Source organism: Wolffia australiana, chromosome 11 (assembly GCF_029677425.1).
Source record: "Wolffia australiana isolate 7733 chromosome 11, ASM2967742v1".
NCBI classification, from domain to species: domain Eukaryota; kingdom Viridiplantae; phylum Streptophyta; class Magnoliopsida; order Alismatales; family Araceae; genus Wolffia; species Wolffia australiana.
Genome location: NC_135845.1, coordinates 6,976,930 through 6,999,353, shown reverse-complemented (window position 1 = coordinate 6,999,353; position 22,424 = coordinate 6,976,930). Strand labels below are relative to the sequence as shown.

At 44.0% G+C, this 22,424-nt stretch overlaps 1 pseudogene; it reads right to left on the bottom strand.

Annotated features, from left to right (window-relative positions):
- Positions 1-292: 292 nt before the first annotated feature.
- Positions 293-402, bottom strand: LOC144709948 (small nucleolar RNA R71; annotated as a pseudogene).
- Positions 403-22,424: the final 22,022 nt, after the last annotated feature.

The window sequence follows — 22,424 nt, the reverse complement described above, 5'->3', positions numbered from 1 at the left end:
GAACATAGGTGAGGGTATCATGTTCAGGTATGACAATGCGTTGATACACTCTCTACCTGAATTTAATGGATTACCTGCTCAAAACCCTCCAGAATTCCTTGATGATTTCCACATTAGATGCTCATCTCAAAACGTTCCAGGATTATCTACAGAAATGCTTAAAATAAAATATTTTCCATTGACGTTAAAAGATAAAGCATTTTCCTGGTATCGTAATTTGGGAATCACTTTCAACTCTTGGGAAGAGATGCAAGGAAAATTTCTGCAGAAATTTTACCCTCTCTCTAAAAAAATTTTCTATCGAAGAGAAATCCACAATTTCCATCCCCATGAAGGTGAGACTTTTAGTGAATCATGGGAGAGGTTCAATGACTTGCTGAGGAAATGCCCTCATCATGGAATTGAACATTGTCAATTAGCCCAGATTTTCTATGAATCTTTATCAGATTTCATGAAAAATAAGGTTAACTTAGCCTCTGGGGGAACATTTTATACTGCATATGAAGACGAAGTGTTTGATATTTTGGAGAGAGTTGGAGAAACTGATCTGCAGGAGATTGGAGTGAACCAAAATGGGAGAAACCTACAGCCCAAGAGGGCAGGAATTCTGCAGGTCAATGCTAAGGAGGGAGAGCTGCAAGCAGGCCTAAGAGAAACCAACCAGAAATTGGAGGAGCTCACCTCCACCTTGAAGAACGTCTTTCTAGATAACCCGCCCATTGTTAAAGCTAAAATCTGCTCTCTCTATTTCTGCAGAGATCATGAAGATGGGGCCTGCCAAGCCATGGAAGAAGAGGTGAAAGCTTTCAACCAACAACAGCCATGGGCAGAACAGAGAAAGACGAACTATCAAAACAGAGAGAGCTTCCACCAAGGGAGCATGCCTGCTGCTCAACCTCCATTCCAACAAAGACCACAGTTCCAGTCTAGGCCTCAGCAGCAATATCAGGTCCCATCTCAGACCCAACCTGATTTCTCTACACTAACCCTTGTCATTTCAGACATGATAGAGAAGCAAAATCAGAAGTTGCAGGCGGAGATGGAGATGCGGATGCAAGTAATGATGGAATTCCAGACGAAGCAGATGCTGGAATCCCAGGAGCAAATGAGGAAGCTGCTAGAGAGCTTCAGGCCTGGATCTTCTGAGCACCAAGGTACACCTACAGAACCTCCTTGCACATCTCATAGATTTCCTACAAAACCTATGATAAATCCATGCAACTTACATCATGTACAGCACTCCATTCATGATGAGATGAATGAAGAAGATCCTGAAGTTCTGGAAATCTGAAAGTTGAGAAATGGAAAGGAACTTCAGAAAAAAAGAATTCTGTAGAGAATTCTAGAAAGAGAAATGAGCCAAGGGAGGAAGAAGGAGAGGATCTTCCTTACGCGGAGGAACTTCTACCTTCCACGAGTGGGCAAAATGTACCTTACCCATCTACTCTGAATAGAAAAAAACCTGTATTCGATTATGAAAACAGGTTATTAGAAAACTTTAAAAAGGCCACCATGACGGTCACGGTAGAAGACATGCTTAGGTGTGCACCATCTCTTAAGAAATATCTTAAGGATTCTTGAACTACTAGAAAGACTAGGGAGGTAGTAAAACTTTCAGAAAATGCTTCTAGCATTTTGAATGACATCCCTATTAAAAGGAGGGATCCAGGTGCCCCTTTCATCACATGTGAAATAGGAGGAAAGACTTTTTCGAAAGTTTTATTAGATACGAGAACGAGCATTAGCATCATTCCGACGGCCTTATACGAGGAAAATGGCTTTGGGGAGCTTGAAGAAATCCATATGGACCTACTCTTAGCCAACGGAACTGTTAGGCAACCTGAAGGAAGATTGACTGATGTCATGATTACTGTAGAAAATTATGAAATTCCTGTAGATTTTATAGTCACTGACGTGAAGATTTCAGGAAGCATTAGTTTAGCTCCTATTATTCTAGGAAGACCGTTTTTAGTAACTGCGAGGACGATCATGGATTGGGAGAAGGGGACTGTAGAGTTCAAGATAGGAAAAGAGAGAGTGCAAATTGATATTTCGAAGATGATGAAGTGCCCCTTAGGGAGTAATGAGGAGTTAAAGTTGTGTGCAGAAGATGAAGAAGAGGAAAACGTAGTGAAGGAATACTTATCACACATAGAAAGTAGAGAGCTAGATAAAGAGATTAGGGACTTACCTTCAGTTGAGGTAAACCTAGAGTTAAAGCCTCTACCTTCATCCCTCAAATACGCATATTTAGATGACACGAAGAGTTTACCTGTGATCATCTCCTCATCACTCACTCTAGAACAAGAAGAAGACTTGCTCAAGGTGCTTAGGGAGCATAAAGAAGCCATAGGTTGGACTTTTGATGATATCAAGGGGATCCCATCCTCAATTTGTGAGCATAGGATCTTCTTGGAAGAAGAATCTAAGCCTTGTAGAGAGCATCAAAGAAGGCTTAATCCTCATATGAGAGAAGTCCTTGAGAAGGAAATCCTAAAGTGGTTAAATGCTAGTGTCATATACGCGATCTCCGATAGTAGATGGGTGAGTCCGGTGCACATGGTTCCAAAGAAGTCAGGAGTGACTGTAGAGATTAATGAGAAAGGAGAGGAGGTGCAGAAGAGGTTAACGACAGGATGGAGGGTGTGTATTTGATGCGAAACGCCGACGGCCAGGATCGAGCGGCGCGTTTCGCGTCACAGGAATAATGATGATATGATGCAAACACAATGAGATTTTATGATCGAGCAGTTAAGACACAAGGAGATAACGCGATGGACGGTGACGATCACCAAATAGATTGATCCGAAAGTCAGACTCCCAATGACCCTCAAGACCACTAGACGTCTAGACGAGAGGGGCGTCTAACGGCCCTGATAAGTTCGGAATTTAAAGATCAAGTGACAGACCGTTTGCCTCAAGAAAGTCCTGCTCCCACAACAGTGGCTTGTTCCTAATCCGTCGTCGAGTGATGAGTGGCGGCAGAGGATGCGATAGCGGAGGACGGCACTGGAACAGGTAATAATACTGGTTAAGGAGGGAGAGGAGACGAGCTGACCTTAAAATATGTAGTCCACGGCGTATCGAAGACGGGCGTAGAGATAGCGTTCCGGGGACGGATTCATCTTGTCGTAGGCCGGAATGCCAGGAGGGATCAACGTGGCTTGGTGCAAGTGACGGGGCGGCACCGGTCGCAACTGGCAGTGGCGGTGGCACAGAGCCACGGTACAGGGCAGAACGGCGGCGCAGGGGGGTTGATGACGCGGGGCGAAGCCTCGGCGCGGCGTGGAGCCACAGAGTGCGGCAGAACCGTGGCGATTGGCGGACCCGCGGCGGGGCGCGAACTCGCGGCGCACGGTCGGATCACGGCTGGGCGCGAGTCCGCGGCGCGGAATGGGTCCACGGCACGGCGTGGGGTCGTGGCACAGAGCGGGTCCCCGACGCGGGCGATGATGCGGGGTGGTCGGGAATCGGGGTTCGGGGCGGGGCGGCAATGGGAAAAGTGGCGGTCGAATCAAGAAAAGGGGGAAGCTAAAGGGTGATGCAAGAATGGGGGGGTTATGGTCAAGAACGATGGAAGATGGTGGGGAATGGTCAAGAACGATGAGGGTGAAGAGGAAGATTCAAGAAACGATGGGGAAAGGAGGGTGGGCGATCAAGAAAGGCAAGAGGAGGCGGTTGGGAATCAAGAAACGATGGGGAAAAGAGGGTGGGCGATCAAGAGAGGCAAGAGGAGGCGGTTGGGAATCAAGAAACGAAGGGGAAAGGAGGGTGGGCGATCAAGAAAGGCAGGGTAGGGGGAGGGCAATCAAGAAAGGCAAGAAGAGGTGGTTGGGCGATCAAGAAGGGCAGGGAAGGGAAAGGGCGATCAAGAAAGGGTAGGGGAAGCGGTTGGGCGATCAAGAATTTCAAGAAAATGGGGGATGAGAATGGGTGGCGTTCAAGAATCGGCGGGAAAGATCAAGAAATGGGGTTAGATGATCAAGAAGCGAGGGTGAAGGGGTGGCGTCCAAGGAAATGTGGGCGAGATGGGCTGGATGAAGGAGAAGGGGGGGGTGGATGGGTAGAGCCAAGAACCTGGCGTGGTGAGTTCTTGGTGGGTCGCGGGTGGTTCTCCTCGTTGGAGATGATTTCCCGAATGCAGCGCGGCGCCGTAGTCGTCGCAAACCTTCGAGGACGCCCAGAGTGATCTCGATGGGTGCTCTCTCGATTCTTGATTTCAACAGCTTCTTGAAAATCTTCAACGTACCGGAGTGATCTCGACGGTACGGTTGAACACGTCACGCCCGGAGTAATCTCGACGGACAGGACGTGGGCTCTACTCCTCGGAGTGGTCTCGACGAAGAGGTGGGGCTAGCCAAACCCCCTACGCTATGACTACGATAGGGGGAAGATTCTTGAAACAATTTCAATTCAAAAACTTCCAAGTAGTCCCTTGGGCATGCCCTCCCCTTATATAGGGAGGAGGGGTTCCAAGGAGACGTGGGGAGAGGTTGAACCGTCATGAGACGTGGTTTGACCTCTCCTTACAAAATCAAAATACAATCTTAAAATGAAAATAAAGACGAGGATGGGCCCTACGATACTGGCCTGATAAGCCAAAAATAGGGGTAAAAATTACGCAAATTTTTTAGCCCTTGTCGTTGTGAATTTTTGGCTTATGCAATAAAATTTATAAAACTCTACTTAATATGTATAGTGATAAGTATGAGTGTCGTCCAAGGGAGGCAAGTAGGAATTTCAATTTGATTTTATTTTTGGTGTTTTAGATCCTAATTAGAGTGAATTTGATCTTCAATGAGGATCAAGTCACCCTAATTAGGTGAGAATTTAGAGAGGGGGGTAGAAGAGATGAGATGAAAAGAAGAAATGTGGGCTCTAGATTGAATTAATTGATCCAATTGGATGGATCAAAGAATTCAATTAGAGAGGTTGGAAGAAATTTTTGATTTAAGTTTTGGTTGGTTTTGAGAATTTGCTAAATCAGAAATAAAAAGGGAAATCTTAATCTCCTAAGAATTAAAACTAAATTTTTTAGAGTTTTCTTTTGGAATGCAATTGAATGCCAAGGTAAATCCCTCAATTTCTCCTCTCAATCCTAATCAGGGCTTGTACATGCCGCTCAAGCCAAGCGATTTAGAAGTTCAGATCAGAATAGAGATGAAGAAACAAACAACTTAACCTAATTCATTCAAAATGCATAAAAGTTCAAATACAATCAAGGAAAAAAAGTACCAGATAACTTGATCCAAGCTAGAGCTCCTCCGTGTCTTGCAGCTGTGATAGAGCACCATCCAGAATGAGCTCCCCCTCTCGAAATTTAGCTTTTATACTTAGGTTATAGGGTAAAAATAACCATTTTACCCCTGTTTAGTACTTAATATTTATCTATCAATGTAGGCTAGATCTGAATGATCTAACCGTACAGATAGAAAGAGGGGATCAAGACGAACAAATCCATAAAAAATCATCTCAATCGGACCTCAGGATCAAAAGTTACTAATAAATCAATTTTAAACTAATTTAATCCATTGGATTTAAAATTGATTTATTTATTAGTTTCGTTTTAAACACGCAATGACGTGTCGCTCTCTCATTGGCTGGCGCATTTTGAATCCTCCTTTTGCAGAAAAGTCCTTAAAAGCTTGGAATTGCTTTTGGACGCCCAAAAGTAATTGCGTATATGCCCTAAGCGCACTCTCTCTCCTCCGATTTCTCCTAAAACATTAAAAATATATATTAAAAATTGCAATAAAACCCTGATTGATTTTAAATAGGATCTTTACGCCTGCCGTGGCGACGAGAGTTGTTTTCAGGGTCTTTTTGCAACTAAACGTTGCAAAAGGCCCCAAAAGTCTAGAAATTGCATAAATACATTTTTTCTCTTATAAATATGCCCTTTTTCATAGAATAAATGCATTTCTTCTTGAAATAAATCCCAGAAAATTCCTAAAATTCGTAAAAATTCTAGAAAAATCTAGAAAATTCCCTGATTAATTCCCATGTTGATAAATGTCGAAATAAACTTTTTAATGTGCCATTTTCATCCAAAAATAATTATTTCTAGCTTCAATAAATCCTTAAAAATTCATATAATTAACAGAAAATTAGGAAAAATCAGAAATTACTTGAAGCATTATTTTTGTGTAAATATATGATAACAACCCAAATTTAAGCCTTTTAAATGCATAAATCATGCGAATAACATGAAATAAAGACCGAAATTAGGGTGTTATCATATACCCCCCTACTTAGACATTGCTAGTCCCTTAGCAACATCTAAGTACTTTGCTGAATTATCATCTCTTTCATCCTGTAAGTCAGACAACAAGTGTGGGAAGTGTTAAGTGTATCAATCACAAGCCGAACTAAAACACTAAATGACATTTTGAGCTCCGACCTTTTCAGGAATGTGGGGTTTCTTTCTCCTTGGCTTGGATGCCTAAGTGGATGAGAAGGGAGTGTACTTGTTTCTAGGTATACCGCTATACTCCTCAGGTAAACTCTCTCCACTCATGTGCAGCTGGCCTCACATCTCTAGCGAGCAAGATCACTCACTCCCGGGGTGACGGCCACCTAGTACTTGCCTCTCCATTAGCCTTTTCTCTTTCCTAAGAATAGAAGAAGCCATTTCCTCCTCCTGTTGAGCACAGAATATTGAATACAACGAGAAGAATATATGATAGAGTTGTGATGGGGGAGAATGAGACTTTGTGAAAGAATTAGGGTGAGCATGAACAATGAGAGATTTATGGTCCAACGGGTGTTGTGCTACCTTGGATAACCTACTCCCAAGAGTTTTAGAGGAAGTGAGGGAGATAGAAGAGATGAGACCAATGTGATGATATAGAGAATAAAGACCATCTTGCCCTGAATTGAAAGTCAAAACCAGAAATGGTGCAAGTCAAACCCCTCCTTTCTCTTTGTCTTCTTCTCATTCCTCTTGTCTTTTTTTTTCTTTTTTTTTTCAAACTCCTTTTTTTTTTTTCGCTTCTTTTTTTTTTTTTTGTATATCAAACAAAGAGGACAAAAACAAATGAAACACTTTCCATGACTTAAATGGTTTTCCAAACATCTTGTCACAACTAGCATGAGTGTTATAACAATCACATTGGTCTAGGAAGAAGAGATAGAAGAATAAGATTTAGATAATGTAGAGTGAATTATGGACAGAAAAAGAGTTGAAGAGGCACTATCAGAGTGATACCGTGGAAAGGGAGATAGATGTACTTGGGAGATAGGTATATCTTCGGTAGTGGGAGCAAGGTGGTGGAGTCAGGTTATGATGGATATGGCGTGAAGTGTGTGGAACAATAAGGTGGATGGAGATGGTGGATTCTGTGCATAGGACTTGGAGAATGACTGCCCACTATTTTGGAATGAAAGTAGGCTAATGGTGGGACGAAATACATAAGTGGGATCGGCTATTTTGAGCTGATTGGAATGGGGGATCTCAATTCACTCATCACTCTCCTTTGAAGTATAGAGCTTCTACCCTTAGACTTTCCATCATCTAATAAACCACTAGACGACCTCCCCAATTTGACATTGAACCCACATTGCTCAAAATCACTTGTGTTGCACCTCAACATGTTCCTGATCCGCTCTAGGAGCTTAACTTCTCTACACATGTTTCCAAACCACTGGATGAAAGAAAATTAATTCATGTATGTGCATGTTAAATATCGTTAAAAGCAGGTTCAATTCATATAGTATTCTTTAAAATTAATCACATGAGTCAACGTTTTCCATATAAAATGAACTAGCTCCCCCCCACTAAAACACGCATGGTCCTCAATGCATAACGATTAAAATAACGAAAAGGAAAATTGAGGGAGAGAATTGCAAACAGTGGGGATGGACTTGAGGCTTGTTGTTTAGATGATAGATGTAAAATCTTGAATACGTCATGCTGCATTTGACAATCTTCAAGGGATTCAAACAAACGGTACTAGTATGGATTTAGGGATCCATAACGCCTTACATGATAATTTCTTAAAGGGTTCTAAGATGGATTTAGGAATCCATACTTGGTGCCGTAGATTTGGGATCAGAATGACCGTCGACCTTGTAACGGTTGATTGCCTAGGAGTCCATTTCATTTTCTCATGTATTTTATTGCCCCCTTGATGATTCCTCTTGTCTACAAACATCCTCTTCATGCCAGCATTTGTCCTTATTCTATTATTTGTTGTTCTTTTGTTCTTCCTATTTGGCATGGAGGTTGAGGGAATATCAACAATATCTTTATGCAAAGTTTTTTTATTATCCAAACTACATTCCTCTGTGCTCCTTCTCATTTTGCACTTTTCCTCTTGTAATACCTTGATACTGTTCTGTAAGTAGTGATTAATTATTGTCAAGGCCACAAGTCGTATTTGGGAATGCAAACATGAGGGTTTACAATGAGTTTAGATAACTGAAGTAGTAGATGGTGACGTGGAACCTTTGTTTTCAAGGATAGAAGTAGTTGTTGAGGCATGATTGTCCTCGTCAATATTTTCCTTAGAGATTTCCTTATCCTCTGCCCTAAAGTGTCCACTTCTACTCGCCGAAGGGTCAGCTAGCTTAAGGGTAATTCTCTTATCATTTTCTCTAAGGATAACTTCCTTAAACTCTACGTCTATCACCGCTCTTGCTAATCTTAAGAAAGATCTCCCTAAAACAATAGGTGCTTTCTTTGTCGTTCCCTCTAAGATGAAAAAATCAGATTTAAATCGACATCCATTAATATCAACACATGCATTGGTGATTTGGCCACTAGGAGTGATATGAATACCATCATCAAAGCATATGAGTTGGGAAGATGGCGTCACCTTACCTATAGGGTGTCTCTCTAGGACAATTGAAGGGATGATACTATGGTTTGAGCCTAGATCTATAAGCACATTGTGGAATCTACTTCCTCCAATATCACACACTATTCTAGAGTCCTTTGGCTCTGTAATCCTCCTCGACTCTCGACTAACTTTAGGTACCTCCCGTCTAAAATTTCGGATTGAGTTGGGGAAGTTGGAATAAAGGCTCCTCCTCACTACACACTTCCCTACTAGGCTCTAATATTCTAGAGTTCTCCATCTTCTCTAATCTTTCATGTAAGTTCACCATTTGATCCTTCATTAGTGATAGCACTGATATGATCGTGGGATCTATAGGAGCTTGTGTATGAAGCTTAGGCACACTAGAACTCCTAGGAGAGCTATCACCCTTAGAATCTATTGGTTGTGAGGGAACTTTACTTCCAATTTCCATAGATAAATCTATTGTAGCATCATCAGTTGTTCTTCTAATAAATTCATGATCATAAGATGCTCCCTCTAAAGATATAGGAGGAGTACTACAGTCGTAGAAAGATCGAACATTCTCATCTACTATTTTGTTCTTTTCCTCTTCCGTCCTCTTTAATTCTCTGTTTGAAACATCTACCCTCAACTCATCTCCATGAAGGCTTTTGTATGATCTTTCTCTGAGTGTTAAATATTCCTCAAATGAAGGTGCCTTGTAATGGTCCCTATTGTTCGCCGTGTTTGATTACTAGAGTGTCCAAATACGCTCATAGGAGGTGAAGATGTCTGGGTACTATCTGTCTCTATTTTGCCCTCCCTTGCAGCTTGCATCGCAAGCTCTTTCACTGTCATTCTAACCTTTGGCTGCATATTTTTCATTTACGTAAATCTAGATTCACTAATCAAGGATTAGATAAATAGGATGACAAAAAGGCACTAAAAGGATAATTATTCCCAAAATCAAACGCTCATTGCATATAGATGTTCAAGAAAATTAAAATATGATATTCTCTATTGAAGTTAAAAAATTATCAGAAATTTAGAGTTATTAAAAATCAAAGAGAGAAATCACTAAACCAAATAACTCATTTAAGATTTCAAAATACTTCATAGGCACTCAATTGATAAGAATCAAAACCAATTAAATTCCTTAGCGTTGCTTCCCCGGCAACGGCGCCAATTGATAAGCCAAAAATAGGGGTAAAAATTACGCAAATTTTTTAGCCCTTGTCGTTGTGAATTTTTGGCTTATGCAATAAAATTTATAAAACTCTACTTAATATGTATAGTGATAAGTATGAGTGTCGTCCAAGGGAGGCAAGTAGGAATTTCAATTTGATTTTATTTTTGGTGTTTTAGATCCTAATTAGAGTGAATTTGATCTTCAATGAGGATCAAGTCACCCTAATTAGGTGAGAATTTAGAGAGGGGGGTAGAAGAGATGAGATGAAAAGAAGAAATGTGGGCTCTAGATTGAATTAATTGATCCAATTGGATGGATCAAAGAATTCAATTAGAGAGGTTGGAAGAAATTTTTGATTTAAGTTTTGGTTGGTTTTGAGAATTTGCTAAATCAGAAATAAAAAGGGAAATCTTAATCTCCTAAGAATTAAAACTAAATTTTTAGAGTTTTCTTTTGGAATGCAATTGAATGCCAAGGTAAATCCTCAATTTCTCCTCTCAATCCTAATCAGGGCTTGTACATGCCGCTCAAGCCAAGCGATTTAGAAGTTCAGATCAGAATAGAGATGAAGAAACAAACAACTTAACCTAATTCATTCAAAATGCATAAAAGTTCAAATACAATCAAGGAAAAAAAGTACCAGATAACTTGATCCAAGCTAGAGCTCCTCCGTGTCTTGCAGCTGTGATAGAGCACCATCCAGAATGAGCTCCCCCTCTCGAAATTTAGCTTTTATACTTAGGTTATAGGGTAAAAATAACCATTTTACCCCTGTTTAGTACTTAATATTTATCTATCAATGTAGGCTAGATCTGAATGATCTAACCGTACAGATAGAAAGAGGGGATCAAGACGAACAAATCCATAAAAAATCATCTCAATCGGACCTCAGGATCAAAAGTTATTAATAAATCAATTTTAAACTAATTTAATCCATTGGATTTAAAATTGATTTATTTATTAGTTTCGTTTTTAAACACGCAATGACGTGTCGCTCTCTCATTGGCTGGCGCATTTTGAATCCTCCTTTTTGCAGAAAAGTCCTTAAAAAGCTTGGAATTGCTTTTGGACGCCGCCCAAAAGTAATTGCGTATATGCCCCTAGCGCACTCTCTCTCCTCCGATTTCTCCTAAAACATTAAAAATATATATTAAAAATTGCAATAAAACCCTGATTGATTTTAAATAGGATCTTTACGCCTGCCGTGGCGACCGAGAGCTGTTTTCAGGGTCTTTTGCAACTAAACGTTAAAAAGGCCCCGAAAAGTCTAGAAATTGCATAAATACATTTTTTTCTCTTATAAATATGCCCTTTTTCATAGAATAAATGCATTTCTTCTTGAAATAAATCCCAGAAAATTCCTAAAAATTCGTAAAAAATTCTAGAAAAATCTAGAAAATTCCCTGATTAATTCCCATGTTGATAAATGTCGAAATAAACTTTTTAATGTGCCATTTTCATCCAAAAATAATTATTTCGAGCTTCAATAAATCCTTAAAAATTCATATAATTAACAGAAAATTAGGGAAAATCAGAAATTACTTGGAAGCATTATTTTTGTGTAAATATATGATAACAACCCAAATTTAAGCCTTTTAAATGCATAAATCATGCTAATAACATGAAATAAAGACCGAAATTAGGGTGTTATCATATACCCCCCTACTTAGACATTGCTAGTCCCTTAGCAACATCTAAGTACTTTGCTGAATTATCATCTCTTTCATCCTGTAAGTCAGACAACAAGTGTGGGAAGTGTTAAGTGTATCAATCACAAGCCGAACTAAAACACTAAATGACATTTTGAGCTCCGACCTTTTCAGGAATGTGGGGTTTCTTTCTCCTTGGCTTGGATGCCTAAGTGGATGAGAAGGGAGTGTACTTGTTTCTAGGTATACCGCTATACTCCTCAGGTAAACTCTCTCCACTCATGTGCAGCTGGTCTCACATCTCTAGCGAGCAAGATCACTCACTCCCGGGGTGACGGCCACCTAGTACTTGCCTCTCCATTAGCCTTTTCTCTTTCCTAAGAATAGAAGAAGCCATTTCCTCCTCCTGTTGAGCACAGAATATTGAACACAACGAGAAGAGTATATGATAGAGTTGTGATGGGGGAGAATGAGACTTTGTGAAAGAATTAGGGTGAGCATGAACAATGAGAGATTTATGGTCCAACGGGTGTTGTGCTACCTTGGATAACCTACTCCCAAGATTTTTAGAGGAAGTGAGGGAGATAGAAGAGATGAGACCAATGTGATGGTGCAGGAGGGAGTAGTGCTGGGCCACATGGTAAGCAGCCGTGGATTGGAAGTGGACAAGGCCAAGATCGAAATCATCCAGGACCTTCTACCTCCAACCAACCTAAAAACCCTTAGGGGTTTCCTCGGCCATGCGGGTTTCTATAGACGTTTTATTTTAGACTTTGCTAAAATTTCTAAACCTCTCACGAATCTTTTATCGTCTAAGAATAATGATTTTGAACTAACACTAGAAGCTAAAAATGCATTTTATATGTTGAAAGAAGCTTTGGTGAATGCGCCTATCTTGCAAGGGCCTGATTGGACCCTTCCCTTTGAACTAATGTGCGATGCTTCTAATTTTGTTGTAGGAGCAGTGTTATGTCAACGAGTTGACAAGAAACCCGTGGTCATCTACTACGCCAGCAGAACCTTAGTTGATGCGCAACTGAACTACACTACCACTGAGAAGGAACTGCTGGCAATTATTTTTGCTTTAGAAAAATTTAGGTCTTACTTATTAGGTAGCAAAATTACCGTTTTTTCTGATCATGCAGCTATTAGATATTTGTTAGCAAAGAAGCAGACTAAACCTAGACTCATTAGATGGGTGCTTTTACTATAAGAATTTTATTTAGAGATTAAAGACAAGAGAGGGTGTGAGAACGTAGTTGCAGATCACCTCTCTAGGATAGTAAGCGCCCCACCTGAATTGGTAAATGATGCATTTCCTGACGAGCATGTTCTAACCGCACAAGGAACATCGGTTCCTTGGTATGCACATATTGTCAACTTTCTTGTTGCAGGAAAAATTCCTACAGGTTGGACATCTCACGAGGGGAAGAAGCTGCTGAAGGATGCAAGGTTTTACTTTTGGGAAGACCCGGAGTTATTTCACCAAGGGCAGGATCAAATCTTGACGCGGTGCGTCCCCGAAAGTGAGCAGCGAAGCATCTTGGAATTCTGCCATGCAAAACCAGGAGGAGGGCACTACTCAGCTAAGGTAACTGCTCATAAAATAGTCGAATCTGGTTTTTTCTGGCCGACGTTATTTCAAGATGCCCAAAAATTTTATAATACCTGCCTAGCTTGCCAAGCTTCCATTAACATGCACAAGAAAGATTGTATGCCTCTACAACCCATCCTAGAAGTAGAAATCTTTGATTTGTGGGGAATTGATTTTATGGGTCCTTTTCCTAACTCTCATGGATATGAATATATCTTGATGGCAGTCGACTAAGTGTCCAAATGGGTAGAAGCCATTCCCACCAAAACCAATGATAGTAAAGTAGTGATCAATTTTATAGAGAAAAATATTTTTTATAGATATGGATGCCCTCGAGCCATTATTAGTGATGGAGGTTCTCATTTCATAAATTACAACTTTAGAACTCTCCTTAAGAAGTTTGGTGTCCATCATCGAGTCACTACTCCGTATAATCCTCAAGCCAATGGTCAAGTGGAACTGTGCAATAGGGAAGTCAAGAAAATCTTGAGGAAGATAGTGCCTCATGATGGCAAGGATTGGTCTAGGAAACTAGACGAGGCATTATGGGCCTATAGAACAGCCTACAAAACCCCTCTAGGAATGTCCCCATTTCGACTTATCTTTGGGAAGGCATGCCACCTACCTCTTGAGTTAGAACACAAGGCCCTTTGGGCCATTAGAAAACTCAATTTGGATTTAGATCAAGCCGGCAAACAAAGACTTCTTCAGTTGAATGAATTGGAAGAACTACGAAATGAGGCTTATGAAAATTCGAGGATTTATAAAGCCAAAATGAAAATGTTTCATGATAAAAGCTTGAGGAGAAGAGCCTTTGTAGAAAACCAGAAAGTGTGGCTTTACAACTCTAGGTTAAAACTCTTTCCAAGAAAATTGAAAACTAGGTGGGATGGCCCCTTCATTGTTCAAAAAGTTTTTGAGAACGGAGTTGTCACAATTCTAGATCCTACGTCTCAAAAACAATTCACTGTTAATGGACAAAGGCTCAAACCTTATTTAGAAGAGGAAGATGTACAAGGCCCCGTGAATATCTCTCTAGAGAAACCACCAAATGATAGCAGCATGATCTGACTAGTATCTTTTTTTGTTTCCTTATTTTACATATCTTGTTATTCCGTTCTGCCTTTCTTTTCTTCATTTTTGTTTGCGTCGTCATGTGCAGCTGTCCCTCTCCTAGCTCACCTACACCGCAAGTGGACAACTCAAACGCCTGTCGCCGCTCTCCATCTCCTGGTTTGGTCTCTATTTCCCTTACTCCATTTTACTTCTTGTCATGTAGGAACATGCCTTTTTATGGGGGGGGGGGATAACGTCGCATGCATAACTGCTCTGTCATCCATAAAAAAATTTTCGTTTTGCATCAACCAAACCATGGATATTCGATGATCTTAGGCGATACTCACACAATGATAAGCACGTCAATCGGGCTCTTTTCAAGGGTGTTAGAGTTGAAAGACTGGCCATTTAGGGGACCCTAGGTGAAATAGGCCTAGCTAGGTGCAAAAATGATTCTTACTATCCACAATTCCCACATCTTATCCCCATATCTCTCTCATCCTGCCATCCACCTCGGGTTGAGTTAGCACTTACATGCATGAAATTTTTAGCTTTAGTGGAGAGTAGGGCGAGTGTTGGCTCAATGGCACTATTATTATTGACGTGAGTGAAGCTCCCTGAACCAAGAGGGATACAAAACCTCTTCGGGGGAATAAGCTGCCAGTCTATTAAGGACGGCACATGGGTAGTGGATAAGCGCCATCAAATGCAAAGTATAAGCTGCATTGAGCAAAACAAGCATAAGCTTGCATCATTGAAATTAAAGTTGATTGTCATCGAAAAATGACCAACAAGCAGCAAACATAATCGAAAATAAAGGTGGAAAAGCTGTCTCCCATGTGTTTGAGCCGATGCTAGTATAGCCGTTAGTATTGAGCCAGCATTAGTACCGCTCTCTACGCCTCGTTCAGTAGTGCGCTTGGGGTGTTGACTCAACCTTACTCCATATATATTATGTAATTATTATATGTACTCCGTAAGTCAGAAGTGCACCTAGTTGCGGAAGAAGGGCTGAAATATATCCTTAGGATTCTCCCTTAATTGGTCAAGCTCAATTGATAAAGACACTCCTTGACGAGAGTATGAGCCAAAGTTATCAAAAGCAGAAAGTCAACTAGAGATCATCATCTATTCTCACTTGCATTTCATTACTAAGGGACTAGTAATGATCTAAGTTGGGGGGTGTTTGATGACTATCAATACGTCATCAAATGTTTAGACTTTTTGAGCATAAAAGCATCAATTGTATCCATCTAATTCATGTTGGTTGCCATCCATATGCATTGTTTTATAAATTTACTAACACCACTTGATTCTTTGAATCAAGTGGATTATATCTGACAATTTTGATTAATGAGTTCAGAAATAGAGTAAGGCAGCCAAAGGAAGACGAAATGGATCAGGGGGAGCTGGCGAGAAATCAGGAAGAAGAAAATTCCAAAAATGCCCCCGAGGCATGTTTTAAGAGAAACCTATAAATACTCTCTTAAGAGTTCATTGTAGGTTGTCCAGAATTTCTCTCAAGGAAGCTAGGGCTTGGAGAGGAAGGATTTCTGCAGACCCTCCAAGAGCTGCTGAGCATTGGAGCTGGGAGAGAGGCAAACTGAGGCATAACCAGGCCAAGAAGATCATCTCCTTTCTGGAAGGGCGTGACCCAAGGAGGTGTGATTGTTTTGGTTTCAGTGTTCTTCCTCTTCCCCCTTCTAAGACAATCAGAGTTGGGCTGGAGATCACAATCTGTGTCTTCAGCATTTTCCAACCTCTGTTGTTCCTCTGTCCACGTTTGATTTTTTGAGTTTGCAGTCGTTTGAATCGTTTGTTCTGTTCGTCCACCTTTCAATTCCCCAATTCCCTCTACAATCTGTTCACAATCAAAACTTCAAACCATCTAAGTTGTGCACGACAGGGGTGAGCACACCTGCACAGAGTTCAGCCATCGCTGCAAGCAGTCAAGGTCGCCCACGACCTTGAACACTAGCAGGCGGCACACGGGCAGCGCCCGCGCACAAGGAACCGCCCGCGCACAAGGAACCGCCCGCGCGCTAGCCGGTCCTGCGCACAAGAAGCTGCCCGCGCACAGGAAGCTGCGTGTGCACAGGAAGCTGCCTGCGCACAGGAAGCATTCTGACGTGCAGGCAGCCACCTGCGCACAAGATGCAGCCGCACGCAGGCTGCCTCGCGCCGCAAGCGCTGCGCGCAAGTCTTGGTCGCACACCGCAAGTGTAGTGCGCAGGCAAAGCCTGCGCGCAGCAAGCACTGCAGGCGCGCTCGCACAACCTGCAGGCACACTGGCAGTCACCTCTGCAGGCTGCCAAGCTGTGGGCAGAGGTGACCGTAGGTGCACCTACCAGGTGTTTGATATCTTGCCAAATCCACAGGAATAGGTCTGTGGATAAAGGCGTTTCTTAAAATAAGTGTTCAATCTTGAGGTTTAACCTTGAGTAGTAATTTGCTATTCCTAAGAGGATTATTCCACACATCTTTTCTGAGGGAAAAAGAAGTTTACTGAAGATTATTTCTTTGACTGTTAAAATTGAATGTTCAGAACTGATAATTTAAAGAAAACTGAAAAGAACTAATATTGTTTTCCTTGCTCCCTGCCGATCGACCCTTACTCGCCTTAAGGCTGTGAGGTTATAAATTGTGTTGCATAAGCTCAATCCTCACACAACCAACATATAAATAACCAGTAAAAACACCCCAAATTTGAGCTTATCACTACCACAGTCAGCGATGGCCGCCTTGCCACCAACCGCCGTCGGCCGCTCGACCGCCATCTACCAGTCCACCTCCGGCCTTTTGACGGCCTCCAGGCCCTCCGTTGGTCTCCAGTCCCTCCGCCGGCCTCTAGTCCCTCCGCTCTCCTCTGGTCGACTACGCCTGCTTCGGCCGTCCTCGGCCGCTCCGGCTGCCCTCGGCCGCCTCAATCTCTCGACATCCTCCGGCCGATCGGGGTTGCCTCGGTCACCACTACGACCCTCGCTCACTTCGTCCGACCTCGGCCTCCTCGGCTGCCTCAGTCACCTCTACTATCCTCCACTACCTCTTCCACCCTTAGCCGACCCAACCACCACCAGCTGCCCCGCCGCCCTAGCTCATCATGCGTCGCCTCTACCATCCCTACCGCGCACGAGTTCTGAGATCCGTACCCGCGCCTACCTGCGCCATGATGCCCACGCGCGTCTTATGCGCGCCAAGAATCCGTTAGATTAGTTTAGAGAAGAGTTTCGAGAAGCGTAGTCCTTCGTAGTTAGTTGTAGCCTCCTTGGCCCTTCGATAGGATATAGATGCAGCCGCCTTATGCCGCAGCCGTAGTAGTTAGTTCGTAGTCACTACATTCCCTCATGTTGAGATTACTCCATGAGTCATCACTATGCATTCTCACGTCGATATCACTCCGTGAGACACCACCTCGCGACCTTGTCGAGATCACTCCGAGTACGTGTTGACATCACCGCCATCATTGACCATCTACATCCGAAGCCGGGCCCACCCAATCACCACCGTCGAAGCGTCCGCCCCGTGCTGCCGCTCCGCCACCCTGCCCTCCACTCCTTGTGATGTTTACGTGATGACTCTCAATATGTCATAACTTATTATTGATTTTCTGAACATCAAAGTGTTGTTTGCATACATTTAGTCCATATTAGTCATACTTCATGTGCAGTATTTTCCTACTTACTAACCCCACTTGATTCTTTGAATCAAGTGGATTAGATCTCACGTATTGGATTAATGAGTTCAGATGTGGATCAAGCACAAAGGAGAATGCATTTGACCAAGAGGAGCTGGCGAAAATTATAAGGAAGAAAAGCCCTAAAAAAGGCTCCAAGAAGCACAATTAGAGAAACCTATAAATAGCCTCTTGAGAGAGCATTTGAGGTTGTCCAGAATTTCTACCTGAACAGGCTTGGGCTTGGAGAAGAAGAGTTTTGCATCCTCCAAGAGGTGATGAGCATTGGAGCTGGAGAGAAGGAGCAAGCTGAGGAGTAGCTTGGGCTAGACGACCTCCACCTCACCGCAAGGATAGTGACACAAGGTTGGAGTGATTTCCCAAGTTTCAGTAACTGTATAATTCTCTCTTTCAGACAATCCAGGTTGGGTTGGAAGATTCACACCAGTGATCTTCCAACAATTCCAACTGATGTTGTTCTTGTTTTAGTTTGATTGAAAGTTCATTGTCTTGTTCAAATCGTTCTTCCTCTCGTTTTCCCAAAAATCCACAGTTTTTCCATAGCAATCGCGCTTGAAGTTCTTCCCTATAGCAGCAGCAAGGTTGTGCAAAACCCAGGCTGCGCACAACCAAGGCCGCCAGCAGCTGAGCTGCGCACAACCAAGGCCGCCAGCAGCCACAGTCGTGCACAGACGCCGCGCTGCGAGCGAGCACGCTCGCGCGCAGGCAGTAGCCGGTGCGCAAGCAGCACCCCGCGCGCAGCTGTTTAGCACGCGAGACTCGCCTGCGCGTAGGCAGCAGCCCGCGCGAAGTAAGTGCCGTGCGCAGGCCGCACCCTCGCGCAGGCACGCTCGCGTGGAGGCACACCCGCGGGGTGTTTGTGCATTTGCCCCAAAGGGCAGGGGTGAATCGTTCCGTAAAGAAATTCTTCACTGACGATTCTGCTGAGTTGAATTTTCTAAAGAATACTCTGTAGGACTTTACTGAAGACCATTTAGCTGATCGTTATAACTGAATATTGAGATCTAAAATTATAAATTGAATTGAGCGGAATTGCTACTGTCTTATCTGCTCTCTGTGGATTGACACCTTACTCGCCCTAAGGCTGTGAGGTAAAAAAATATTGTTGCATAGCTCAAATCCTCACACGATTAACTAGTCAATAACTAGTAAAAATACCCATAATTTGAGCTTATCAACTGGCGCCGTTGCCGGGGAGCACGGATTACAATAGTAATTTCTTTCTTTCTTTTCAGTTATTATTGATCCATTCTCCTAAAGCTGCAGGACTTGAAAATCCTCAGCTTATTGTCCTTCTAACATTCTTCTGAAGTCTATGGTAGTGACAAGATCTAAGGCTGGTGAGAGATCTGCAGAGAACACTGCGTGTGTGAGAGACGCAACTCCAGAATCTACAGTTACACAACCAGAAAATCAGCAACAAAACATGGCGGAAGAAGGACGGCAGTAGAATGACAGAAGGCAGACCATGTTGGACAGATCAACACCCTCAGGAAGCTTGAGGCAAATTGATGTGAATCTGAACATAGGTGAGGGTATCATGTTCAGGTATGACAATGCATTAATACAGTCCTTACCTAAATTTAATGGACTTTCTGCACAGAACCCCTTAGAATTTCTAGATGATTTTCATATTAGATGTTCTTCATTGAATGTTCCAGGACTGTCTACACAGAATTTGAAAATGAAACATTTTCCTCTAACTCTGAAAGATAAGGCCTTCTCTTGATATCGTAATTTAGGAATCACTTTCAATTCTTGGGATGAGATGTAGGGAAAATTTCTGCAGAAATTTTACCCTCTCTCCAAAACTCATTTCTATAGAAGGGAAATTCATAATTTTCATCCCCATGAAGGCGAAGCATTTAGTGAGGCCTGGGAAAGGTTCAATGACCTGTTGAGGAAATGCCCTCATCATGGAATCGAAAACTGCCAATTGGCCTGAATTTTTTATGTATCTTTATCAGATTTCATGAAAAACAAGGTAAATGTAGCCACCGGTGGAACATTTTCTACTGCATATGAAGATGAGGTCTTTGACATTTTGGAGAGAGTTGCAGAAACTGATCTGCAGGAAATTGGAGCAAACCAGAATGGAAGAAATCTGCAGCCAAAGAGAGCAGGAGTGCTGCAGTTCAATGCAAAGGAGGTGGAGCTGCATGCAGGCCTCAAGGAGACAAATCACAAATTGGAGGAGCTCACCTCTACTTTGAGAAACGTTTTCCTCAACAACTCTCCAATCATTAAAGCTAAAATTTGCTCTCTCTGTTTCAGCAGAGATCATGAAGATGGAGCTTGCCAACCCATGGAGGAGGAGGTGAAGGCATTCAATCAACAACAACAACGATGGGCTGGACAAAAGAAGACTAGTTTCCAAAGTGGAGAGGGCTTCCACCAAAGCAACAAGCCTACATTTCAGTCTCAATTTCAGCAGAAGCAACAGTTCTGATGCCGGACAACGTCCGTGACGTGGTCCTGCCATCACCGAGGGTTCGTACTCGGTGATGAAGGCGCGTCGGTGCGTGACGAAGCCGGGGTGCGTTAGGCATGGGTCCTACGGAGATGGCTACGATGAGATGCGTCGGGATGTGGTGTAGTACTTGCAGCTGCCGATGTACAAGGGGGGGCCAACGACGGGGGTCGACGGGGGTCGACGGGGTCGTCCGGTGACGGGAGGGGGGCTTCCCGACCCTCGTCTTGAGGAACGAGGTCGCTACGGCGCCGAACGGGAATTACTCCGCAGGGTAGTGCTGGCATGTGACGGGCGAAGTCGACCCGCAACGAACCGGGAGAGACGCTCAAGTCGTCGAGGGTATTCACTCGCCTGTCTCGCTCACCTATGCCTAACCCGAGTGCGGTGGAGGCAATAGAAAATATACTGAAAGAAATAAATGACGGGGTCAGTGGCGTACCTCGGCGTCAACGGAGGGTCGTGTTTGCAAGCAGAAATCCACGTGAAATGATAACTGAACTGAAGGGGCGAGCATCGGCTGTGAGACCGGGGACACTACGCACGCCGTCATGGAGCACAGTCGATGGGAGGCACCAGCGCGGGGCCGAGGAGAGGCACGTAGCCCACCGGAGTGTAGCTAAACCGGCGTGGGGCACGGTCGGTGGGAGGTACCGGCACGGGGCACCGGGAAGGGTTGCGCAGCTCGTTCGAGTGCAGCTCACAGTGCACCAGAGGCGCTTGCCCCGCCGACAGGTGAGGAAGTAGTCGAAGACTTGTCCCAAACACATGGGGCGCCAGTCAGCAGCGGCTAGCCCAGTAGGATGACCATCGCACATGCGCGGTGCAAGTCCGCGATGGTGGGGTGTGGCGGAGCGTCGAGCTCGGTGGGCAGGACCCAGGGCGCAAGCCGGTCAAGTCCGCCTTCAGAAGTCGTAGTCCAGGAACGTGGATTCTGACGTTCGGGCTCTGTAGGATTGACTGAAGGACAGTGGGAAGTCCACCCGGCGAGCAACCGGCAGGGATCGCGGGTGGGAGAACGTGGTCGCAATGCTGGTCGCGCGGATGACAACGCCTTTGAAGGACGTGGTGCAAGTCCGGTTGCCATTGTCGGGGTAAACGCCACGCTCGGGAACTTCCGACGGTGCAGATCCAAGCAGCCGGGACCCCCACAGCAGGGCTTTTGGCAGCGTGGAGGTGGGAGCCTGCCGCGCGGGCTGCGAGCGGTGCAACCACGTGCGCGGGGCAGCCTGTGCGCGGGAGCGCGGGAAGGGAGGACGCGCCGCGTGAAGTGGGGTGCGCCAGCGCGGCCTAGATCCGGTATCCCTTCCTCCTTCCTCCGTTAACCTCCCTCTGTCGTCCAAGCTTCTTCTTCTTCCTGGGATGAACCCTAACTTCTGCAGAGAACGAGAGAGCAAGCTTCCAACCCAACGAGGGGAAAATACTTTTTTTCAAAACAACGTCTAAGTGTTTTTAGGGCAACTCTCTTCCCTTATATAAGGGGAGAAGAGGGTTGGCCCATTAAGCACAAAACAAAGATTAAAATGAAGAAATCTAAAGCAGGTAAGCCTAGGACTTCTAAGAGACGAAAACGACTCGGGGAACCAGGAGCGATAACAGGGGGGGGGGGGGGGGGTCCTTATAGGGTGAACCTCCCTCCCTTACACTAGACTGTGATAAGTCCGGGAAAACGACGAACGACGAAAACTATGACAAACAACGAGTAAACAAAAGACATAAAGATCTGAAACAGCGTCCATTACCCGGAATACTTGAATCCGGGCGTACGTATCGACGCCCGGGCTTGCCGGGCGGGCTGAACGCGGGCGGCCGGAGCTGTCGGTGGTGGCGGCATCGTCTCTGAGGATGAGTTCGATGCGGGAGCAGGAGCCGTTGGCGGCGACGGTGACGATTCTGCTGGCGTGTCCGGGGCCGCGCCATCAATCCTCCCGGGGTCGGAAGAACTCGACTCTGACGAGTTAGGCGCGTCATAGGGCAGCGGCTGGACTAGAT